Source organism: Acomys minous (genome assembly GCF_964271855.1).
Source record: "Acomys minous genome assembly, chromosome: 15".
NCBI lineage: Eukaryota > Metazoa > Chordata > Mammalia > Rodentia > Muridae > Acomys > Acomys minous.
In genome coordinates this window covers 68070244-68080335 of record NC_140497.1, presented here as the reverse complement: position 1 = coordinate 68080335, position 10092 = coordinate 68070244, and the positions used below count along the sequence as shown (strand labels likewise).

At 36.6% G+C, this 10092-nt stretch overlaps 1 pseudogene across 1 annotated transcript; it reads left to right on the top strand.

The window, feature by feature from the left end:
• The first annotated feature begins 267 nt into the window (after nucleotides 1-267).
• On the top strand, nucleotides 268-987 carry LOC311584183 (AKT-interacting protein-like; annotated as a pseudogene). The gene has a single exon. The product of its transcript is annotated as an AKT-interacting protein-like (transcript).
• Nucleotides 988-10092: the final 9105 nt, after the last annotated feature.

Here is a 10092-nt window from a genome sequence, read left to right as displayed (position 1 = left end):
ATAGGTAGACCAGTAAATAAGTAAATAAGTAAGTAAATAAATAAATAAATAAATAAATAAATAAATAAAACAAATAAATAAAAACTTGAGGTATAAGAGGAAGACAATGGAATTTCGGGCCGAGGGGGAGCTCAGCCACCAGAGCTCTGAAAAGAGGGCATCCAGCGAGCTGAAGGCAAAGAGAAGATGTTAGTAGGGGATGTGAGAACCAGTCCTTCATGAACTGCACACACACACACACACACACACACACACACACACACACACACAAATCTGCCTTCTCTTCCCAAAAAACGCTCTGCCTACATCCTCTGCCCCAGCAGCACACTCAACAAATGGCACCCAAGCTTCCTACGGGCCCTTCTACCTGCAGAATTTACATTGGTATAGTAAAGCAGAAGCTACCAGGCGTCTATGTACAACTGTCTTAATGCTCTGCATTAGTGTGGTTTGGAATAATATTTATATGGCATGAGCTGTATCGAGATGACGTGTTCAAGTTTATGGTATATATTCCTGATAAAATAATCCAGATGGCAACTGTTCATGCTTGCTGTTGGATACACCCGCCTTCACCTGCTAGTTGATCCCAGTTCATTTGCAAAGTGGAGTCAGAACCATAATCATATTTGGCAGGTGTTAATATATACAAGGAGAATCTTCTACAAGATCAAACACAAGCCCCCTAAACCCAGAGGCTGCAGCACTGCATGAAAAAGACATTCAGCCTTTAAAAATGAAAGTCGTTGACAGAGTTAAAGTATGTACTGCTCGTTTGTGTGACCACCCGAAGATCGAAGACCTTTATGCAATTAGCTTTTCTCCATGGAAACCTTTCTGTTCATGATGAGACCAGAGAGAAGGTGCTGACTCAGAAAAAGGCGGAGGAATGTCGCAGTAAAGGCACTCATGTTGCTGGCCTGTCATGAGTTAAAGCCTGGCTCACTACAACCTTTCAGTAAAGAAGAGAAAACAGTAGCAACCTAAGACATGGCAGATGTGGTGCACCATGCACTTGCCTAAAGCTGACTAACGGCAAAGGACTGCATGATGGGCAAACCACGTGAACAGTGACGGGCTCAGTGTTCATATGCCTGGGTTCTAACAGCAGGTTATGCAGCCTTCATTGAGTAATGTATTACTTCTATCCGAAGTGTGAGGCTGTATCTAGTTCAGTCCTGCAACTATTGGGGACCTTTAGGCTAAAGTATTTTTCTGAGTATGATAGAGGTAAGTTATGTTTACTTTAATGGAGCAGAGAGAACCGAGTGCTGTGGACTAGTTTGCAGTTCGTGGCTTCAGCTGTACAATAGGTTGTTAGGCCATGAAGATGGGTGTAGAAAACAGACTCCAGAGTGCAACACTTTCAAGTAGAAGACTGGCTTTCTGGCTTCAGCCTGCTGACTTGCTGTAAACGTCTATCTCAGAAGCATTAGACTGAACAGTAGGCTGAGCCAGGATGCCTGTTCATAGTTTTGTTTTTAGGAAAATTACTGTATTTTTCTGTCAGGAGGAAGAAAAGAGTGTTCAAGTGGTTTTTAGTAAAATCAAATATTTAAATGGCAAATGACCCATGTGTTAGTAGAGATGAAATAAATGATTGTCATTTATGCCGGAAAAATAGTAAGACAATGCTACACATTGTTTTTGTTTTTAAGAACTCTTGGGAGAAATGTTGAGAATAATTTGTACACGAATTAAAAAGAAAACAAGAAGAAAGAGTAAGAAGATTCTATTACAATAATTAAAGTGAGATTTAGTAAATTTTAGACACTTTATAAAACAAAATGTTGGATAGACATTAAGTAACATGAAAGTTATTTCCAGCAGTTAATGGCAGTAGTTCAAAACAAAACAAATTACTGCCACAATGGACTAAATTAAATATAATTTTATCCATAAAGATAAGACAATTAAGATATTCCAAAACATAGCAGTGGCAAATGTGACTAAATGAAATGTTAATGTAGATTATTATATCAAAACAGTGGATTATAAATGAACACAGCACAAAGAACATTAAACTTCGTCAAATTTCTTAGATATATGGCTTATAAAGGTTTACAATGACAGTGAGACAGCTACAGATGTTTTCAATCTTGTATTTATTTACTTTTTATGCTATATTGACATCCCATTAATCCAGTAATCTCGTTAATAAATTATAATCATGTATAATCTCTTTATCTTTGTATATATTGGCTATTTATCTCTCTTTCATTATATTCTGATATTATGATACTTGTTATCTTTTCACAATGTACTGAACAAATTGAATAAAATAAGAGCAAAAGAAAAAATTATGAATAATTTGGAACTTGAAAACAGTATGCTCAAACTGAAGCAGTTCTTCAGCTAATAAACTATATTCACTACTTATTAGCTAAGAAAGAGTCAGTATAACACCATTTATACTGATCAGGTGATGATTTGGTCAAGCAATACCAACACTACCACCCTTCAACTAGTTTTGTAAAATCGCATTGGCAACATTACATTTATTCTAGCTATATAATGATTCTGTCTAAACACCAACTCTTGAGAATTTGAACATTTCTTTTATCTGACATTTGCTGATGCCGCCCATGTCCAGCAGGAAAGACACCAACACCGGGAACTCTTCTTGCAGCAGTTTTTATTCAGGATCCTGGAGTGACCCCAGGAAAAGCTCCCACAGAACCTTTATAGTGTGCCTATCCTATCAGAAACTGCCACATCGTCACTCCTGGTTGGTGCATTCGGATCACACCACCTCACGCTATGCCTTGTTTGAATCACACCACCTCACCTCATGCCTTTAGACATGCGCAAAAAAGGGGCGCACTGCACACGCGCAAAGTTTTACTCACTGTGCATGCGCAAAAGGGGGCGCACTGCGCATGCGCAAAAGGGGGCGCATTGCGCTGGGGAAGCAGCAGGGGCGCTGCTATCTGTGGCTCTCCACAGACATTATTGATATTATTCCTCTCTTAGGCCATCTAAGTGAAGCTACAGGAAAATTAGAACAATTTGGTCTTCATCCATGGCTTCCCTTTGTCATAGAAGGTCCTACTCTAGTCTTAGTGCTCTTTCATTCAAGTACTGTGGTCATTATAGGAATCTTCTTAATAACCTCTTTTATTCACTAACCTCAAACAACACTACTATCCTGATACACTATACTGCAACTCATATGCTATATTATTCACAGCCACCTGTGCACTTTAATCAGAATGATATTTTTAAAAAGTAACTGTCTCTACATCTAACCAATTGGACCAAATAAATAGTAAGACTAGATGTTATCCAACCCTGTTTAGTTATCTATATATTTGTGCATATACATTCTTTAAAACAATATTATCCACAAGCATAAATGATTATCAACATACTCATAAAGGAGAAAACTTTAAAAAAAAACACACTCTTCCATTCACATTGTCCTCTTTAGTTATACCGAGCCTTAGACTAACTGGTATACCATTTATTATAGGATTTTATTCAGAAGACTCAATCATCAAAGTCACTAATACATCTAATACCAGTGACTGAGCCTTTTTAATCACACTAATCACCATGTCACTAACAGCCATCTGCATACCCAAATATCAAAAATCTCTATAGAATCAGATGTGCTTCTGGAATAAAATGGGTATATGATATCAATCAAGTAATGTGAATTCTAGTATCCTGTTATCAGATTTATCAATAAGAGTGGTGACACATATCTACAAAGCTGATGAAAATGTTAGCAAAATTCTATATAAAATCAAATGAAACCAGACATAAACAAAGAGAAAAGCACCACTTAAAAATAGCCTAAGAAAATCCCAGGTGACATTATTAGTAGTATTGATAACATATCATTTATGTACTGACTTGTAATATCATGTGCTAAGTATTCAATATGTATGGAGACGTGAAAAGTATAGATCATGTGATCTGATTCTTACTTGGCAAGTAAGTGGCCTATGTGATTGCTTGGTATCTTTCTTATTTTAATCATTACTTAACATGGAAAGAATAGTCAAAATCCTTCAGATAAGCCAATAATAAAATATTCTGAAGCCCTACAAATTACTTTGTTTGATTTTGTGGGGATCTGCTGGATAAGGTTGAATCTGATTTCTTCAGATAGCCATTAGCAAGCTAGGACTTGGTCAATGAAGATGGATTCCCTTTTCTTAGAGGGGTTCTCACTCCATTTGATCTGGTAACCCCAGGTTTTGTAAGTAGTGTCACATAGACCTGAGGGAAGATTACAGGTCTGACTGCTTTCTGTTAAGGATCTTTTTCAAGCACAGCACATTTCTAGATGTACCATACCCTATGCTGAGGAGATCCTAGCCTCCAGCAAATGACTCTTAATTGTACCAAGAAGTTATCCCCTTCCACATAGGATAACTAAACACTGTTTCCTATTTCTTATGGTAGGATCCCCATGTTACTGCATCACTGTATGTATATTAAGTATCTTGCCTGAGACCTTTAGCCCTAGGGAATCAGACATATTCACCTTCAAACCCCTCCCCACTGCCCAAGGTTTATAAATAAATGCTGGCTAGCTTGCTGGGCTTGGTAGCTCTTTTTGTTTGCAATACCTTCACGATGACTATCTGAGACTCCATTTATTTCGGGGTTGTAGGGGAACACAGATGGATGCCTAGTCAGGCAGCAATGCCAGGACTGCCTTTGTAGCTGCACAGGCCTGCTCACCACTGCCTATAGCTGAGTGCTGACCCCAGTGGAGCACCACCAGGCCTGAGTCTCATGGACCTGCCTGCCTGCAGGTTTCAAACAATCACCTGCGTCCTCTGCTGTGCTCAGCACAGAAGCTTGATCAAAGAGCAGTAATGTTTGGTATCACCACAGGCACAAGTCTCCACTGCCCTCTGAGACCTGCAGTCTTGTTCTAAGACTGTGACAGTCTGTGGAAAGCTTGCCTTTGATCCCAAGGTACCTCCATTCTCATCTGGAGGCAAGCAGTGCCTCAACCAGCTCACCACCAGATATGAGACACAGGCTACCCACTGGACACATTTTTCTCTCTTTGATGATTGCTTTTTCATTCTAAAATTCATACTGAGTATACAATCCATGAGTAAACTCTGTGTGTGAACTTTCTGACCCTACCAAGACCTTCTATGACTGTCCCCTGCAAATCACCATTCTCAAATTCAGATTCAGTATATCAAATAGTAGGTGCTGCTTTTACCTGCCAGACTTTAGAGATGGCAACCTAGGAATGGCTTCTTGTTCTTGGACAATAAAACATGTCTGCCTCCCCACAACAGTCACTGAGTACTTGTAGCTTTTCACCTCTGCGGAGTTTTATGAAATGACCCTTCATCAATGTTGAAATATTAATGGTGTGATTGTGTAGGTGTTATGTATACCAACAAACATATTGATCTTAGTTGATGGTAGCAACAGCCTTCCTAGAAGAAACTACTTCATAGCAGGCATCCTCGCCTTTGAGATTTTGTTATATCTGATTTGGAAGTGTTTTTTGTTCTGTTGTTATTATTTGTTTTTTTTTTTCAACATACTCTGATACAATAAAATTGGTTGCATATTTGTTATACAGTGTGTGAAACAGCACATATTTACATACAATCATATACATAAATATAAAGTAAATTAAAACAACAACCATAATGATGATAAAGTGTGTACCAGTCACAATAAGAAAGTCATCAAAATGTCATCCTGAAATTAATTTTTGTTCAATTGCAAGAAAATGTAGATTCATTGTGTCCTACACATCTTTACAATTCCAGATAGCTTCCACTATAATTTTAAAATATGTTTTAAAATTGATGATATTAACTAGAGAGATTGCTTAGATTATATATGTGTGTGTGCTGCCAAACCTGATACCTTGAGTTTGATCCATGATCCAAATTCATGTGCTGGAAAGAGAGCCTATACACGCACAATGTCCTCTAACCTCCACGTGTATACCCTGACATTGCTGCTATTACACAGGACCTAGGTTATTTACCAACACCCATGAAACAACTCATATTTGTTTGTAACTCCATGTCTACGGGCCATCCAATGCCTTCTTCAGGCTTCCATAGACACTAGGGTGGCATACGATGCCCATATATTCATGTAGACAAAACACTTATATACATAAATAAAAGTAAACACATTTTTAAAAATAAATAAAATCTTTTAAAAATTGTCACTTGGAGAAGAACATTAGTTAAATTTTTCTTTTCTCTCATGTAACATATCTAAAATTTATATTTCCTAGTTTAATGGAATTTTTGGCAAATGGTCATTCTAGTTCTTTATACTTTACACATCATATACATACATATATGTACACATATTTTTACCTATAAATAAACCTGTTACACACATACATTCCAAAGAGGAGAAGGAAGTTTCAGTGAATCCCCACACACTTATTGAAAGTCAACATCTCATGTATGAGTTCACATGGGTCTTATTTAACACTCACATATCTAATTTTCTACCAAGGGAAGACATAGGTAGCCCAGTCCCCAGTAATGCTGATCTAATAGCCTAGTCTGGATTTTCAAATATCATTCTACATGAAAACAAATATGGTTTAGCTTTAGAAAAAAAAGAAGATCTTAAAAAATATTGAGGTGTCAGGACATAAATGAACATTCAAAGGAAACACTCAAATAAACATGAGATGATGTAAGTTATGAAAACTAGATAAAGGAGGCATTTCTCAGACTTCTCTTTGGTCAAACATGAAAATTAATAAAAAAATAAAAATAAAAAAGGTATGGTATAATGATTCCATACAATCTTACACAAAAGGTGGATTGATGATTACATAAAATATTGAATAACACAAGGAAGACTCATCTCATTCTATGAGAATTATTTAGAATAATATTCCTATACTTTTCTTTGTACAGTAAGGAGCCTGTGAGAATGTTCCACATTATATCTCCAGTTTCAAACATTAAATGTACACAGCAACAAACGTACAAGTGAGAGGACAAGAGCAAGATATTTTTGTTTTGTTTTGTTGGTTTTTACGAGACAGTTTTTCTCTGTGTAGCCTTGGCTGTCCTGCACTCACATTTTAGACCCAGCTGGCCTAGTACTCACAGAGATACAGCTGTGTCTGCCCTCCTGAGTGCTGAGATTACAGGCTTATACCATCATGCCTAGCTAAGACCAAGGCATTTGCAGTAGAGCATGCTGGTAAGTAGTACTTCACTTGAGTGGTCAAATTAAATATCACTGGATACTAAGTACTGTTGCTATTACGTGTACCCTGAAATGATGTGGAAAAAATGTAACTTGCCAAAGGAGGACTTTATTCCCAAACCTACCACTCTAATCTAGTCATGGGAACTCATCAGAGGACTCTATGAATATTTTTTTTTCTTTAAAATCCTCATCCTATTCTATAAATAATTATCCAGATGGCACAAACAATGCAACATTAAGAAAGTACAGAGCAATAAATGTTTGAAATACAATCTCCTTTTGGTTGACTAACAGTTTACAAGACATTGGATGAGAAATCTACTATAATCCAAGCAATTTTTTAATTTTGTAATTAAGTAATATTTTTATCTTTGATTAGTTATCCAAGACATTAGCATCGGGAAAATGGAGATGTAAAGAAACCACATATATTATATCAAGGTTTTGGAAATTAAAAATTATTATTATTACTAAAGTACTGTTTTAAACTAAAATGCTTACATTTTTACACTAGATGAAAAACTGTATAAATGACTATGTTTATTTTACATGATTTATAATATTTTCTGAAATAATTTAATTCTAACTGGTAATAACATAACACATCTGCATTCTCAGAACAGCTAATTTAGTAGTTATTATGGAGGAAATATAAAACCAAGGAAACTATTAAAAGAGCTAAATAATTTTTGTTTTAAAGGATAAAGAACATGCGTACATATTCATCTAGATGTGTGACTGGTGACATGAGCTTGTGTTGCTTATGGACGAAACCCATTAACACACAAGAATGCAAGTATGATCCATTCACTCCCTGAACTTTCATTTTTTTCTGATTGATGAATTTTTAGAAAAATAAATAAATGCTTTGCTAATACCAGACTGAGTGTAACATTTGACATTGTCTCACTGCAGTGGTATTTCCACATTCAAGATTGTAATAGATGAAACTGTTGTTTTTACTAAGCTGTGTTAGAAAGTTTATAGAAGTTCATTGCAGCCCAACTTCTCAACTAGACATGTGATATGCTACCACATAGCTCAGAGCTTTGTGTTCCCTAAAACTTTTATTCTTATGAGATTTCCAGAACTATATCTTCCCCATAGTAACATCTACAGGTAAACCAACCCTATATGTGAAAGGCAAAATATCCAGGGGAAGCCATAAGACAGGCCTGCCTTATTCTTAATAAATACTTTTGCTCTGAGCGATCTGCTACTCTTAAGGTGGATTGAAGTTAGAGGCTCATAGAAAACAAGCAAAAGTTACTAAATGACTGCATTTTTTTTTGTGTGTTTTCCATTATTTCAGTTCCTCATCAATGAGTCATAAGGTGGGTAAGAACCCAGAGGAAACGAGTGGCTTTACTATGAAAAGCTGAAAAGTTTTGCTTCTATAGCTATGCTACTATTTTTAATATTTCCAATTTTATTTCTGCAGATACTAATGACTCATTTTAATTCCATATCCAGAAAATAATTTTATAATAGTAAAACTTTAGCCTAAATAAGTATATTCAGTCTAGATTGGAAGTATTTAAGAGTATTTGATTTTTGACCAACAGTCTTATGTTGCCACATGATTTATATTCTGCACTTTCTATAATTGTCATCAAATACATTTAAGCTCTTCTTTCTCATTATGAATAGTAATCTGGGTTGTCTGAATATTGGTTCACCCACAAACTTCACATCCTTAATATGGACCTGAAAGCGTAGGCCACAGGAAGTGGATTTTATAATGGAGGAGGAGGCGTTAGGAATGAGAAGGTGCCGTAATATGTGTATACCAGACAGTCTTTCTCCTTCCAAACTGTGAAAACACCCCAGAAGGCAGGCATCTTCTGTGAGAAAGATGACTACAACAGACATATCTGATGTCTCTATTTTGTACTTTCTATCTTCCACAACTGTGAAGAGATTAATGTATGATCCATTAGGTACATAATTCTGGGCATTTTGTTACAGCAGAATAAACACAGTGGGACAAAAATCTTAGCTGTACATCGTTCCTGTTTCCGGTGGGTTTAACCAGTACTCTGTATCATTGCCCCTTAGTTTCCTTATGCCTTTTTTGTTCTTCTCAACATCATCTAACTGTCTAATCAGCTGCTAAAATATATGTCTTTCATAATTAATCAGCGGCTATTTTATATTATAATGTAAGCTTAAGATCATGAAGGTAAACAGGAAAGGAATGGGTTACAGTTTAATACTGACGTATATGGGTGACAAGTGGATAAGGGGTCAATTGTGGCAGTTTTCTGTTTTACTAACTTGATCCAGTGTTGGGTCATCTGAGAAGAAGTAACCTCAAGTGCAAAAGTGTTTCCATTAGATCAACCTATAGGCAATTCTATGGAGGCTTTTTCTTCCTTCTTTCCTTCCTTCCTTTCTTTCTTTTTATTTCTTATTTATTTCAGTAATTTATTCAGATTACATATCAATTGTTATCCTCTTACTTGTATCTTACCATTCTCCCCACCCTCCCTCTTTCATCCTATTGGCCTCCTCTAGGCCTGTGACAGAAGGGGGTCTCCTCCCCCACAATATGATTACACCCAACAGGTCTCCTCCTGGTAGCATGTACCCTTCCTTGAGCCTTTTCTTGATTAATGGTTGTTGCAGAAGGGTCCAGTTCACTTTGGCAATTTCACTCCTCATCAGGTAGTTCACAACTGATAAGTATGAAACTCAGTAGGCTATGGAAATCAAGGTGGTAAGCAGAATTTCTCTAATATCTCTGATTTAATTTCTGCCTTCAGGTTGCTGCCTTGATTTCCTGCCACTACTTCCCTTCATGGTGGACTCTAAACTATAGACCGAAATAACCCCTTCTCTCCCCAGGTTGCTGTTGGTAATTGTCCTAATCACAACAATAGACAGCAACTATTGGCAGTGGGAAAT